The sequence below is a fragment of the Micropterus salmoides genome, unplaced genomic scaffold, assembly GCF_014851395.1.
Source record: "Micropterus salmoides isolate LMB-PRFRI ecotype aquatic unplaced genomic scaffold, ASM1485139v1 Ms_hic_scaffold_13, whole genome shotgun sequence".
In the NCBI taxonomy this organism is placed as follows: Eukaryota; Metazoa; Chordata; class Actinopteri; order Centrarchiformes; family Centrarchidae; genus Micropterus; species Micropterus salmoides.
In genome coordinates, this window is record NW_024040374.1 from 22,959,151 (window position 1) to 22,975,157 (window position 16,007).

The window sequence follows — 16,007 nt, forward strand, 5'->3', positions numbered from 1 at the left end:
GGCTGCTCTGCGCTGCCACTGTCATTAATAATCACCAGCCTTCAGGAAGATTCATGCTGCCATGAGCTAGCTGGTTCAAAACACTTAGCCATTACACATGACACTGAGGGCTTGATATATGACGGGCTAATAGTTCTGCACTCCAGCACAAAAGCCATGAAACAACAATAAGGACCATTAAGCCATTATCAAACACGTTTAGAAAAACATGTTACATTTGAGCATAAATGGCAGCTTGTCATAAAGCTGAATAAAAAATGAGTGACTGTAATGCACTATTTACACAGTTTGGTTTCTTTTTTATTTGTTTGGTTTGTATTGTTATGAATTAGGAACTCAGCAGCTGTGCACTTCTCTCTGGGACCTGTGGGTGTGTGCGTGTGTTCATGTGGTGTGTTATTGGGAAAACACACTGACACTGTTGACTCATCAAGAAGAAACAGCATTTCTGAGTGAACTGGTATAGCTCGGCGATGCTGAAATCATGCTCATTTAGTCAGCTCGGAGGAAAAAAGTCCCCCTTCTCCACTTCTTCTTCTCTTGAGCAGGCTGAGACATAGTAAATGTGATCAGATTTACAGGCTGCTAACACTATTTCCACTGTAAAGCAGCATAATTTGCTTCCAATAAAGAAGCAGTAGAAACTAAATCACTTTATTACTTAACATTCAGGCTGCAGCGGCTTAATTTTTTTCCTGACTTTTCTTCTGAAGGTGGATTCAGCGGAGATGAATAAGCACTTTGTGGCTGGCTCTAATTTTCCCTGGTCAAGTGTTATGCTGCAGGTACTAATCTGTTTCATTACAAAAAAAGTATATGTAGCGCTATACAGCTTGTTTGCCCAAAAGCCTTTATGTGCACATGGAAAACAACATAGATATGATATTGTTCTAAATGACAGCAACATGGACTGAAATACAAAGGCCATATGGTATATCAGTGGACATTAAGACTTTTCATGTGTGCATGCTGCAGAGGAAGCATCCGGGATCCGAGGGCTGTCAATTACTGACTGAACACGATAGAGCTGAGCTGATCAAAGGCCTGCCTGATGTAGTCTGGCCTCTTTGTTCCTGTCTCAAGGGATGGGGGGAAGGCGGGGCAGTATCGATGCTCTGCTACATCTGGTTCACACTCAAAGGGCTGCCTACACACATACGAACACGTATTTGTCCAGATCAGAAAGCAAACCTCGACTGAACGTGCATGGGTGCGCACAAAGTTGTACGCACATTAATGAACAAGTATGCACCGACTCACTCATCTGAACAAACGAATGCCCCGTGATTCATCACGCTCCTGTCAAAGCCGTACACGCGTGCAGGTGCAAAACTGTGTAAAACTGATAACGTGCATTTTCCCGTTGTGCTTCCAGAGAGACCTGCACGGCCAGAGAGATGATAGCCATGCCTGAGATTGATTCCGAGGTTTGTCGCTAATTATTTTATGCCACCGTTTGAACTGACTGTTGAAATCCAATTATCAGGCAGTGTGTGTAGCTTACAAGATTGGGGCGGCGACGAGGGGAGGGGAGGATTGGAAGGGCTGAGAGATAGCAAGTTGTGGGGAAACACTGTCTGGATGTCAGATATGAGGAATTTCAAGGGAGGAAATCCTTTATACAAGGTTCTTAGAAACACTTGTTTACTTTGAATGGGCCCTATCGTCTCTTTGGCTTTCTTGTCACCAGATAAAGGCACAAGCTTAAAGCAATTTTAATCAATCAACATTTTAGAAATATGTTTATTCGCTTTCTGGAAGAGAGTTAAATTAGAATGCTGATAACACTCTGATGTTGGTCTGTCAAATATAAGGCAACAGCCAGGAGCGGGTTTGTATAGTTTAGCATCAAGACAAGGTGATGTTTCTCATGCCAATAAAGCCACATTAAATTGAAGTGAATTGAACTGAATTGGGAAACAGCTACCCTGGCACTGTCCAATAGTAACAAAATTCACCTACCAGCACCTCTAATTAATATGTTCTGTCTTCATCCACACAAAAACCAAAGTATGAAAACTACAATTCCTTTACTATTCCCAGCCGAGAAATAGTCCGGCATATAAAGTAATCCCCTTTCAAATGGCTTATTGTAGTTTTTACACTTTTGGTACAGTTTAGATTAACCGGATAGTGTGTAATGAGAGAGACAGTGTCAAAGTGATGAGAAGCCTCTAGAAATCCCCATTGTTGATTTAAGAACTAAAATGATGACAGGGTGTAATTTAAAGACTGTAAACTTTGCAGCAGGGAGTAAAGCACATAGCTTGTTTTAAATTGATCCCTCTGGTAGCAGGCTGACTGACTCATAATGACATTGCAAAAACAGCCTAAAACTAACAATCAAGTGCACCTCAAATGAAACTACACCCCTCTGTGAAATGTCAATTTGTGTTGGCTCCCTCGTTGTGATTAATGGCGGGTCTGCACAGTGCTGGTGGCCTGCTGCATGCTCAGTATCTCTCTCTGTTTCTCTCTCTCCCACACAAACACACAAACGCACACACACACACACACACACACATTAGTTTTCATGCCTGGACATTGGGCCCCAGCAGGTAACCCCATATTCTCAGACAGATAGGGCCAAGCAGGCACCAGATAAATAAGTAAATAAACCTTGGCCATGGGCAGGTCTCATCAATTCTGATTCCCCCAAATGAGTGTGCCTGAGAATCGATATACCTAGGGGATCCCAGTCTCCATCTCAGACCAGGGAATCATGCTCGGACTGAGAGCGGACCGCAGTGCCCAGCAATATAGCTGGAAATAGCCAGACTGCACCATCAAACCCCTGCCAGCCTCTCTTGCTCTTTATCACTCTTTCCCTTCTTCAAGCTCTCCCGCTATTTTCATTTCACCGAGGCATCTCAACTCTCCCCGCAGTCGTTCCTCTTCTCTGCCTCTCCCATGACTGCACTCCCACCGGCTTCTCACACCTTTCTCACCTTCCTTATTTACACTTTAGCAGCACTCTCACTGTTTTGCCGCCCCTACAGGATACGAGATACTGGAAACATCTGCAGACTTTCACGACTCATTAGCCATTCTAAGCGTTATTATTTAATAAGTACAGAGCACACTGTAAGTACCCCGCCCCAGCGTTTCTTTTGTTGGTGCTTTGAGCGTTTGATTTTTTCTTCTTTCATTCTCACACTTTCCGTACGGTTATCACAGCGCAGTGTCTTGCTTTCTATTTTCTCACACTCTCCGTCTCCCCTTGACAAAAATCTGTTTTTCTTTTCTGCGGCCGCATTGTGCTCCAATACCAATGTCTGCTCAATTTAGTCAGTGTACTTTGATGTTCCACATCTTGTCTCTGTCTCTTATCAGTTTTTAAACCTCCTTTCCTGGCATATTTCTTTCCGAATTGCAGTTTCTTTCCTTGTCATTCCCTTATATCCACAGGCTGGTACATTCTGTCAGAGCTGATGCATTGTCAACGTCAAATCACTAATCTCACTGTCACCCTTTCTTTATTTGTCTATCAGTCTCTCTACCTGTTACCTGTCTTCTCACTTCTGCACTCCTCCTTAACTCCGTTTATAGACTGAGATTACCCTCACTCTACATTTCCGGCCCTGAAATCCTTCAGTCACATCTCACTACCCAAGATTCACTCATTTATTCCAGTTATAGTGAGATCAAGCCAATATGAATTGTCTAGTAGAGATAGTAGATGAACAGAGCTTTAGAATCATGATCATTCTAGATAATTGACTTCATGATTGAAAATTGGAGCAAGTTTTTTTTTTTGATCGAATGTAATACAACATCTGTCAAGCATTTACATTGCCTATTCAAAGGTCAATTCATCTCACACTTCTCATTTGTTAAAAACCTTCAGTCAAAAAAATGTGTTTTATAAAGCACAAGGAGAAGTTTAAATTATCTGAATAGCTAAGATTCTATTAGGAAAAAAATGGCTTTTCATTCGGCAGTCATGGACACTCATTAATTTTTCACAAGTGGTAGCTATATTCACACATTCTTACATTTTTTAGTCCTTAGTAGTTCACTGTCTTCACTTTAATGTTTTTGTTTAAATTTATCTTAACCACACATGATATTTAACCATGCTAGTGGCGCTGCTCAATATCAGTTGGTTGGTGCACCACTTTGGTCCAAACTGAAATGTCTCAACAACTTTTGGATGGATTGCCATGGAATTTGGTACAAAGACTTAAATCCCCCCCTCAGGATGAATTGTAATAACTTTGGTGATCTCTTAACTATTCATCTAGCACCATCAGATGAAGATTTTTAAGTTGACCAGATTGCTGCAAAACTAATGGTATCCCCCTTAGGCTCAGGTGTACTTTGTGTTTACTGCTAATTAGCAAACGTTATCATGCTAACATGCTAAATTAAGGTGGTGAACATGGTAAACATTATGCTGTACCAGATGAACATCAGCATGTTGACATTGTCAATGTGAAAATGTTAGCATGCTGATGTTAGCATGGAGCATATGAACGCCTAACCCTCACAGAGCCTCTAGCATGGCTGACCTCTCTTTGTCTTGTTTTTTTTTTTTTCATTGTTTTCACTTTTCTGGCTTTACTAGAATTTAGTGCACACTTGTTTTAATCACACATGATTTCTTTATCTCCTTCTTCTTTTCTTATTTTTTTTACCACATACAGTCTCCCCAACTTGTGTTTTGTTGATGGAGCCACATTGTTTAGCTGTTAGCTGTCAGTCAGCCCGTAGCTGTTACACTGAAGGTAACAGGACACAGTACAGTCTGTCTGACTCCTCACTGGCTCAGAATCTCCCTCTCAGGTGGCCACAGTGGTGGACCAGCACACACACATAAATCCTGCTCCCATGAACACGAACATGATACAAACACACCATCTGTCTGTCTGCATCCTGGTGACTTGATGATTTGTTTGTGTGTGTGTGTGTGTGTGTGTGTGTGCGCCCTCCTAGGTGCCTCAGAAGGATGTCTGTATCTGGCAGACACTTACGCTGTGATTGTGATGAGATGCAGACTGATTTAACTGCACATCAAAGCAGCAGATACCCCTGCCACTGGGCTTTTGTATTTGTCTCTTTGTGTGTGTGTGTGTGTGTGTGTGTGTGTGTGTTGAGGACACCGAGGCCACAGACGCATATGCTTCCAAATGTGTAGTCTGCTTGTGAGATGATTTAATGAGCAATATAAGTGGATTGGATGGAACTGAGAACTTGAAGATCATTGTGGACACACAAACACAGACACTGGGTATCATATAGGGGTATCTCTGAATTCATACCTCTCTAATTTTCCACATAGTGTCCATCCCTCTCACTCTTTTCAACTCTCCACTCCCTCCTCCTCTCTGCCCCTCAACTTACTCGGGAAAATACAAGAGAAGATTAGATGAGTTTGTTAAACGACAGGCAGCTCATCCCTCTGATAATTAGTCTGGTCTCTCAGTGTGGCTGGATGGCATGACGAGTCAGGTGGAGGGAAGACGAAAGGGAGGGCATGTGGCAGGAAGGAGGATGAAGTATTTGCTGTTTTTAGCTCATGTATGAGATATTCTCATTAGATGGCTTTGTGACTTGACATGCACTGCAGAGGTGGCTGTGATAGATGTTGTTCTTTCTGCTCTGGGTTGATGGGTCCATCATGTATCATCCTGCATGTGTTAAAGGATAAAAATATAATTCCAGGATGTTTCTAGAGATGGCAATGACCATCTGTCGATCTGTCACTTTGGTTTAGACTGAAATGTATCAAAAACCTTTGAATGGATTACATTTTGCATTTGATGTCCCTTCATGATTAATTGTAATAACTGTGGTTATCCCCTGACTTTTCATCTAGCGCCATCATCAGGTCAAAATTCAAACTGCAAAACGAATGACATTCCTATCAGTCTTAAGCTTGATTTATGCTTCTGTGTCAAATCTACAGTGTAGCCTATGTGTAGACCCGTACAGTAAACAACTGTTAAGCCTCAAATATACTTCGGACGGACGCATACACGGACAGCTGTGGACGCCATGGACGTGGACTACTGCTGTTGTCTGGAGTCAGCTTGGCAGACTCGTTCCACACATGCACAGTAACTCAGTTGGTGCCCTGGTGACGTAGTGGGTCACAGAAATGGAGCATACACCCTCTAATGACGTTTTTTTGTCACGCAGACCCTTTGCTTAGCCGGAAAAGTTACTACCAACCAATTACACCACCAACAACTGTTTTGATGGTGTAATTGCAGAACAGCGCAGACATCATCGCACAAGTATAAATGCATTGCTACGTGCTTAGACTCGGCGCAGAAGTATAAATCAAGCTTTAGCAGTACTTTGTGTTTAGTGTTAATTAGAAAAAGTTGCTATAGTGAACAACTTAAATATTATACCTGCTAAACATCACATCATCGTTCAGTCTTTGTGAGCGTGTGAGCATGCTGATGTTAGTATTTAGCTTAAGTACAGCCTCCAATATCACAGTTGTTGCAAGTGTTTCCAAAATCACATGTAAAATTATCAAATTTATATTCACCGCAGTGTTCCACTGTTCCCCAAAACTCTTTAAGGGACTTATCAAATGACTCATTTTAAATCATTAATTTGGACAGAACAGAGTTTTGTAACATGATAACACTAAATGACGATATCATCATGAGCCATACTCGAGACAAATCATGCCACTTCCTGTATGGTACCATCTGTAGGTTGCCACAGTATTTATTCTGATGTGGGATCTGGTGCGGGGTTGATTGTACTGGTTTACTGATTGGCTTCCAGGCCTTTTGCCCCGGCGTGATTCAGTGTTCCTGCACCGCTGAGTTTGATTAAAAGAGGAGTCTTTACATCCTGCATTCACCTGCGAGGATTTACTGTATCCCATACGTCCCCAGATCCTGCCCACAGACAAGAACAGAGAGAGACTGACGGTAGAGCAAAGCGAGAGAGAGACATAGAGGCTGGAGTGGAGCGACAGAGAAAAGAAACAATATAGAGAAGAGAGTATAAGAGTGTGAAAAACGTGTAGCGAGGGAAAAACTGGCAACCTTCCCAGTATAATATGTCCTCCTCCCAGACCTCCTCTAAAATGCTGATAACATCCTTTCACCACACCTGTGTACAGCTGTGTACAGTATATGTAGGAGCCTGTGTGTGTGGGCTCGTGTTGGGTGGATGTTGTCATAGCAGGTCTATAATGCCAGAGGCAGTCACAGAAGGGATCATTATGTAATGTCTTCATGCTTCATCGTGTTATGGCCTGTGTGTGCGCCTGCTACTGTATGTGTGAAAGATATTGATTAAGAAACAACCACAACAGAGACAGTATCGCTACATCTTTGGAGTTTTCACACCCCCAGTACTTGTATCAGTACCATGAGTGAGCTGGATTTGCTGCTGTTTAGTTACAGTCTCTCTTTGGTGTCTTTATATCATTTTATTTCAGTTTTTCACAGGATTTAACAACATTAAATCCCACATTTTTCTCAGTCGCATGCTGCTTTCCTCTGATTTATAGAACAAGAGCAACAGTTGTTGTTGCAGTGGATGTTGTAGTGAAGAAAAGATTTGTTGATTAATCGATTAATGGACTGAGAAAATTTACAAACTTTTGAACAATCTTTTTAAACTGTCAAGCATGAGGATTATACTGCTTTTCTGTTTTATTTCATTATAAATTCGGAGTTTGGACTTTTGAAAAAGAAAAAGAGCAAATTAAAAATGTCACCTTGGGCTTGGGGAACTTTTTCTACCATTTTACAGATTTAAGAATCACAAATCAAAAATGCATGAATAGAATTAATTGATTAGTACAATAATCATCAGTTGCAGCCTAAAACTGTTTAACCATCTAAAACTATGCGGTACTGAGACCGAACAGAAAACCAGAGGATCTAAATCCACATAAACATATGTGTGGTCCAAGACAGTCTTTTGTCTGTGTGAACCCTGAAGGTATTCGCCGCTCCGCCTTTTTAAACTCCTGTGTACAAGGTGTCGAAACTGTTTTTTCGCTGTACCATCGTCTCACGCCACATTTATATTCCAGGCGAAGACAAGCAGGCGGCCAAGGGGACCTTGATGTGCCCAGAACAAGTTTAACATTTGCCACCGTATAAAGTGGCTTTGCAGCCTGGCAAATGAGAAGTCTCAGACATTTGAAAATTGCCTGGCCACCCTTCCTGCACATAAAAAGCTTTCTGTCACCTCATTTTTCAGGAGAATCTCACTCTCTCTCTTTCTCTCTCTGTCCCGTTACCTTGCCCCTTCTCTTTTTTTCTATCAGTACTGTATCTTTCTCTCTGTCGTTACCTTTCTTTCTGTAAAGTTTTATTCCTATCACTTATTCACACATCTATGTGTAACATTTTTGTATATAAAGTTTGTTTTGTGAGTTGCCTAAAGGGAACTTACAACTTAATCTCATTATACAACCCTGTGTTGTAAAATGATGAATACATCTACCTTGTACCTTTCTTTCTCTTTCTATCCCTCACTCTTGCCCTTTTTTATTCACGTGGACTGTATGATGAGCTCCTCTTTTCTGGCCACACAGAACGAGTTTTATAGAAATAGGTGATACTCCGCTTCCAGCCAAATCCTTAATAGGGTGCCTGGCTGTGGCTGGTGGGTGGGTGGCTGCGTCGGAAGACCTGTGTGGCTTTCAGCTGTAAGTAATAGGTTTCTATATAGTTCTGGGCAGCCCTGAAGCTTATTCCCATTCTGCACCATGAGGGTGCTCAGCAGTGTCACCCCTGCTTTGTACTGTATGGTGGATCCTGGTCAGCTGCATGTGGTACACAGCCTCTCTCTCTCTGTCTCCCCCTTGCCATTTGGAGCATCGTGTTTATTTAAAATTGAAGAATTAAGCAGAAAAGTATCTGAATATACACTCTTAGTCCACCACAAGCTCTTCATAAAAGCACATAATGCACTATGTGTGGGTTTGGGTATGTGCGTGCATGCAGGCTGTGCCGTGAAACACTTCACTGTAATTGACAGCACTTTTCAATTCCATAGCGATAACGCTGGAACAAGCACAACCTCATCCTTGTTCTTATTCCCTCTTCCTTCCTTCCTTCCTTCCTTCCTTCCTTCCTTCCTTCCTTCCTTTCATCCCTCCATCCCTCTTTGCCCAACTCCTGATTAACTGCACCTTTTCATGTGAGCATGAGTAGTTCCTCATTCGTGAACAACAGAGCTTATTAATGATAAGCTGCGTTTGTAGAGCACCTTTCAAATTAACAATTACCAAGTGCTTTTCATAAAATGAAATACATCAAATCGCAATATAACAATAAGAAAATAATAATACAGAACTAAAATCCTATGCAATAAAAGCACAGTAGGTCAGTACAAATCTACAGAAAGCATTAAAGTGTCTTAAGTTGCACAGATGTGCTAATGAGTTTCTATCATGTGCATGCATGTATGTGTAAGTCTGCGTATGTGCTCAGTGCTCACACAACCATCTGCCCATGTCATTCACACGCACAGGTTCATTTGCATTCCCATAGGTGTTTTGTACATTACATATTCAATTTTCATAATACTGCAGACTTCATTATAATGCAGAGCTGTTGCAAGTCCTCCTCCCTCATAACCTGCATCTTCTTCATCCTCTCAGGCAGTAAGGCAAATGTTATTGCCTGATTGTGTGTGTGTGTGATATAATGAAACTATCTCCGGCTAATGCTATGTGTCTAAGCCCATATGTTGGGCTCTGAATCTGATGGCAATATCTTCTTTTAGGAGCCCTGCCATATTCCTTCACATTGGTGCACCAGCTCCCCTTCCAAGAGCATAACTACAGTGACAGGCCTAGCAAAGCATCAGGGGGAAATTTATGGCTGTTTAAGATTCAAGTTCCCCCCTCATGCACTCAGGCTTGGCATTTGAGTGGGGCTGATACAAGCTTCTGCTTTATCCTCCTTCTGTCTTTGCGTCTCTTTTCACACTTCCTTTGCCTGACTTCCACCACCTGTTTTCCTCCCTCTTTCTTCCTCTCAAAACCTCTGTCTTTACCTCTGTCTGTCTCTCATCTCTTTATATGGGATGTAATTGAGTAGTTCAGTGAGTTATCAGTGACTCATCTAAATTGCACAGCGTGTTCTGTGAGATCCGCAGTGTCCTGCTGTTCCACCTCACACAGGTTTTATAAGATGGAGTACGGTCGCCCACTCAGCCATTGTTTTCATTTAAGCGCTTTTATTCTGTAACTACCAAGCAACAAAAGAAACCACCCAAGGATGATGCATGCCAAAAGACAGGTGCAAACACCGACCCTGTTTTTGTAGAAAATGTGAACCAGTAAAGCCATTTATGTATGACACAGTGTGACAGGTTCCTTGCTAAAACCATCGTAATATCCTCCTGGAAGGAAAACAGTCTTTTGTCACTGGAAGGGTAGCCTCATTTTTCACTTCAAGGGACTTATACACAGCCACTGATGGGGCTAACTCCCCCTGTGAAACCAGCACTATTGTGTGTATGAATATGTGTGCATGTGTGCTGCAGGAACAACAGCAGTGTGCGGTGAAGGAGTGACAGACAGGCAGCCCGAGTGATTAATGAGCCCTTTTAATAGTGCACCATGGTGAGGAAGGAGTGACGGGACAATTTGAAAGAAGCAAAGAAAAGAAGAACAAACACACCAGAAATTGCAAGTCATGGAGACAGATGGTGGCAGACGCAGCTTGCCTGCTACATTTTTCTAAATAAAGATGGATTGAATAAGGTAAAAGGTGAGATTACGATGAGATGACAGATGGGTTGGACCAGATCTCTCCGTGAATGGCTGAGGTGGGCCCTGTAAAGGTCTTTTCAGTCTATGTCTATCTTTTTGTCCACCTGTCTGTCTGTAAGCGTCTAGCTTTCTGTCTCCCAGTCTGTCTGTCACATCTACAGTATCTGTGACAGGCTGGATAGGGAACAGTGCACTCGCCTGACAAGTTGAGATCTGGCTGGATCTTTCCGGCTGGTATTACACACACAGCAGGAGTGCTCACACTGACTTTCAGTAGCAGATCACACAGCTTTGGTTGGGGTGGTTAGTTTATAAAACAGCGCTAAAGGATTCAAGTTGATGGAAACTGACTGTTTGCGATGCCACACATACCTCATTACTGATGCTACGCATGTCAAACTTTCTGTTCCTGCACAGCACAATTTTACAGTGGTCACACTCTTAGATTTATCACTTTAAATTTGTAGTCATTTGGATAGTAATGGGTCTTGGATTTTACATGGAAGTAAGCAGCAAATGACCGTGTATGTTGTCAGCTGAAATGACAACTGTTAAGCGGCATTCAGACAAAACGCGAATTTAATCCACACAACGCTTTCCTCGCGGGGGTTTTATCACTGGACATCGCTGGAGTGTTCACACACAACACGATAATGGGAATAAACAGCTCGCCAGTACTACAGCTGTATGAACCCAAAGTAAACATTTTGCTGTGATTAAATAGCAATAAACGGATCAAACTGATGCCGAAATAAATATAATATGATGCAGATTTGTTAAACATATGAATTCATGCTTTGTCAGGTCTGTCAGCAGGACAACAACTTCTAAAATGTTTGTTTTCTGAATGGAGTTCGGATTGATCAGGGCTATGTTATGCTAAGTTGGTCACAGTAAAGTAGAATGATAGCTGGAATAAAGTTACATACAAAGGTTTTCTGAACTCACCAGGTGTTCAGTTTTGTCTGGCTTCTATATAAATATGAAGTAGTGCCAAACGACACTAACAACACTGGAATCGGATATACACAGACACTAGCTGCTGAGAAGCTCAAGTGAAGATAAATCAACGTTGTAATCCCAAAAACTACAGTAAAAAGCTAATGTAACAAAAGCAGTTTATTCCGAGCTCCTCCCTCGAGCAAACGGAGTAGTTGTCAAAGCATAATCCAGTCCGACCACGGGAGAAAGACAGGGGGCGACACGCAGCAAAGGCTAGACTCTAACCCAGGCCGCTGCATTAAGGACTTGTACATGGGGCGGGCACTCAACCAAGTGAGCTAACCACACTAAAAAACAAACACTTTAATACATTCTTTACACTTTTGCTCTTGTGTTTTGGTGTCATAAAGACAAAAATCAAGACACCACCTTCCAAACTCCTGAGATACCAAGTATTGCTCTTATTACACCCCCGTGCACCCTGATTCAGCATGTGACAAAATCCAAAGGCCTGCTGTGCCTAGTTACGATTACTGTTTGGGCGCAGGGATTAGCTAATGTAAATTTATAAACTTGAGTCAATCCGTACTGTGCACATGCAACAGAAAATGCATTCTCTATCTTCTGACATCCTTCTGCATCCTGTACATGCTGTTGTGTCTTCAGTTGAATTTAGACTCCATGTGGGTGTATAATGTCAGGTCTGCCCCAAGTGAGCTGATGTTTTGAAAGGACACTCGCATCATGCTGCCTTTCCCTTGCCTGCTTCAGCACATATAGAATAGAGACACATGCACACACTGAAGTCTGACCTAGAATTCTTATAACTGCATGAGTCCTATTGTTGAAATACAGTGAAGAGATGACCTTGCATTGGAACAGGGAAAGGGGTAGAAGGGCACAGAACTGGCAACACAGAAGGCAGAGCTTTAAAATTAACTACAACTGAGCTCCTGAAAGAGGCAAAATAGACAATGGGCAAAAGGGCATGGTGAGAGAAATGAAGGTTAATCGACTGTTGCGTTTTTGTCTCTGTGTGTGAATGTGAAGTGTAAGAGGCAAAAGAGAGCAGTAGGAAAAATAGAGAGGGAGCAATCAATAGTCAATAGAGATGATGCATGGAGAAAATAAAATGGAAATACTGTAGCATTGTCACATTAAACATGACACACTGACCCTGGAAGCATACATGAGTAACTGCTATTGATCACCTGAAGAGAGATAAAAGAGAGAGAGGAATCAGTTATCAAACTCTTTGATGAGGGTGGAAAATGCCTGTTCAACCACAAAATCAAACTGGGGCTCAGTATTTCACTTAAATAAAAGTATCTTTTCATAATGATAGATCTGTAGACTGTATACACACCAATATATACAGTAGAAATATAAACCTTGTTTTTTATGATTATTACACACATGATGCCCATCGCCATATCTGTGAAGTTCTTCATGCCTCTAATATTGGTTACTATCCAAAACTGCTGAAGGGGGACATTGCTCCTGGTAAATTTTCAGTATAACTTCCTTGACATGGAAAGTGGCCTCCTGTTTATTTCATTTTGGATTGGATTTCATCATTTTCTGATGATCCATTTGACATGTTGATTGGGTCATACAGCATGACTAATGCTATCACTAAGCTGGTACATGTAGTTTGTATTACCACAATTATATAATGTGTTACATGGTAATTTGTGAAAGTGGCAGTAGCACACGCAAACATTCATTTAGCTTCACTTAAATCCAGACTTTACTTTATAGTATGATGTCAAGTCGGTTCTGCATCTCTACACTAATTAGGACTGCCCCCATAAATTTGATAACGTGAATCATTTGCCCCAGTTCCACTGTCAAATAGTCACATTTAGTCCCTTTCACAATGCACACAACATGCTATTGAGATTATGAAATGTGTTTTCTTACCTTTAAGGAAGAAAATGGTTTCTGTCAATTTTAGCGTGTAAATCAACCTGCAGGGACTTTTTCTTGTCCTCTTTAAACTAGCAGTTGTAAGCTGTGATCTTGCTGCATTAAAGTGCTTGTAAGACAGTAGGAAAACACGCTATTAAATTAAATAAAAACTCACTCACTCACTCACTCATCGTTAACAGCTTATTCTGTGTACCAGGTTGTGGGGTAAATAAAACTCATGGCTTAAAAAAAGAGCTTCTTTGAAATTGAATTTAGTTACATACAGCATAATCACTGTCAGTGCAACCACACACACAGTAAAAACACTCTACCTCCAAATCTGTCTCCAATTTAGTGATGCCCCCTAATGTGTTTTCTTCATAAAAAAGCTTCCCTTAGGGTGGAGGAAAAAAGGCTCAAAGCAATCCTAGAATAACTATCATCTAAATAGATCATTATACCAATGGCTGTCCTGTATTCAAGTGCAATACCTCACCAGAAGTCCTAAGTAAGATGTTCTTTCTTTCTATCTTTCTTCTTTTCTGCACTAAAAGTGTTTGGGCAGCAAAATCTATTGCACGAAAACTCACCAAAATTGGCAGGTGGGTTGCAAATTCCACCCACTACTCAGGCCTCATGTTGGCACTATAACAATCAACTTTACGTTTTGGCAATTATCTCAAGAATGGCTTCGTTTAGATTAGAACTTCTTTCACCATTTTAATCTCTGGATTAATCTGCATTTTTGCTCCAATGGTCTTCTGCTCTAAAAATGTCAAATTATACAACTTTTTATCACTTTTCTCTAAAACCTATTTTTGTGAACTCGTCCCAGACGGTTTTGCCAATTGAACTGAAACTTTGGCAGGATCATCTATAGACGTTGCTGACCAAAAGTTATCAAAAGAATTTTGATACGTCAATCTGTTTTGTTTTTTTTCATAAATTTTTACTTTTGTGTCTTCATGTACAATTCTACATAAATGCCCGTAAATCCAAATTGGCTTAAGCTATTGTCACCAAACTTGACGCGTCTGTTCAGCTGCTCAGCCTGAGCTTCACTGAGCAGTCCTGGGATGTTCTTCCACTAGGGGGCACTACACTTGCAAAAAGTTTATAACTTTTAATTTGCTACATGAAATCCGTAGGGTCACTACTCAGTTGATGCATAAAATTTGGTAATGTTTGCTCAAAGTGGGCGTGGCTTATCACAAATAATGTAAATTTCTAGACATTTCTCATTCCAAATTTTTCAGCACATCCACTGTGACCAACATTTGCCTCATTGCAACCTAAGGTCAATTCAGAAGCCAGTCACTCTATATTTTTCAGAATATGCTAATTCAATTAAGCACAACATTTTCTTTTTTACCCACTTTTGGATAAGATGCCATCAAAATAATTGACCGCACACCCAAAACCAGCAGAATAATGTGTAAATTTTCTCCCCTGCATTTTGACTGTTTTTTTAAGTTTTAACTGACTGAAATATCCCGGTCTGGTACATGTGATGTCACTACCTCAACTTGTGTCACCAGTAGCTCAGTCAGTAAGTCACCTACTCAAGAGATCTGCAATAGTGAGTCCATTTTGTTTTCCATTTTATTTGGATCTCATGACACTTTCTTCTAATTTTTCACTACTAAATAGTGTTTGTGCAGCTTAAACTTTAAAACTTGGGAACATAAAATGTTGCAGGTGGGTTGAACATTTCACCCAGCAGTCAGGTACATATAATGACACTCTCTGATCTCAAGGTGATGCTGTAAAAATCAAGTTAGCGTTTCCCCAATTATCTCAAAGACTATATTCTTTCAACACTTTAATCTCTTAAGTCTTCTGCGTCTGTTCTTCTCCTCTGAAAATGGCTGTATTTTTAAAATGCACACTCTTAAATTAACAGTAACAGCTTATTTTCATCCCTTAAAAGGAATACATTTGTTGTGAAGTTGCATGATTTTTATCTGTCACAAATAATGTGAATCTACACCAAAACACCCTTAAGAGACCCTTAAATCAGCTTCCATTCAGCTGTTGCACAGGAGAGGTATTTGGTATGAGGTCAGTGTTTTTGTCCTTGGCGCTACCTTTGAGAATGAGTCAGAGAGACCAGCGCTGAAGTAACTGACTCTGGCTATCTGTGTCCAGCATCTCCACTACTAGCTGCCAGCAGACCCTCCCCCCCAAGTCCTCTCCTGCCCCCGGGCTTCACTCACGCCACATCCCCAGAGATGCCGTATTCATTATTCACACTCGGGGTTTCTCTGGCCCCACGGCAGGGGTTTACTTACCTCATTTGGTCTCTGTCCCCTGGCTTCTTAGCTGATATTCAAATATACATCAAGATTTTAACTGCACACACACGCGCGCAGGTGCAAGGAAATTACTTCTGCCATGTTCATCTTTCTCCATCTCTTGTTTGCTCGCTTGCTCTTGGCTGCTG

General features: G+C 41.3%; 1 protein-coding gene across 2 annotated transcripts in view; it reads left to right on the plus strand.

Moving 5' to 3' along the window:
• The window catches only part of ncanb (neurocan b), a 187,216-nt gene that overhangs the window by 59,454 nt on the left and 111,755 nt on the right, over positions 1–16,007 (plus strand). The gene's annotated exons all lie outside the window — the stretch shown is intronic.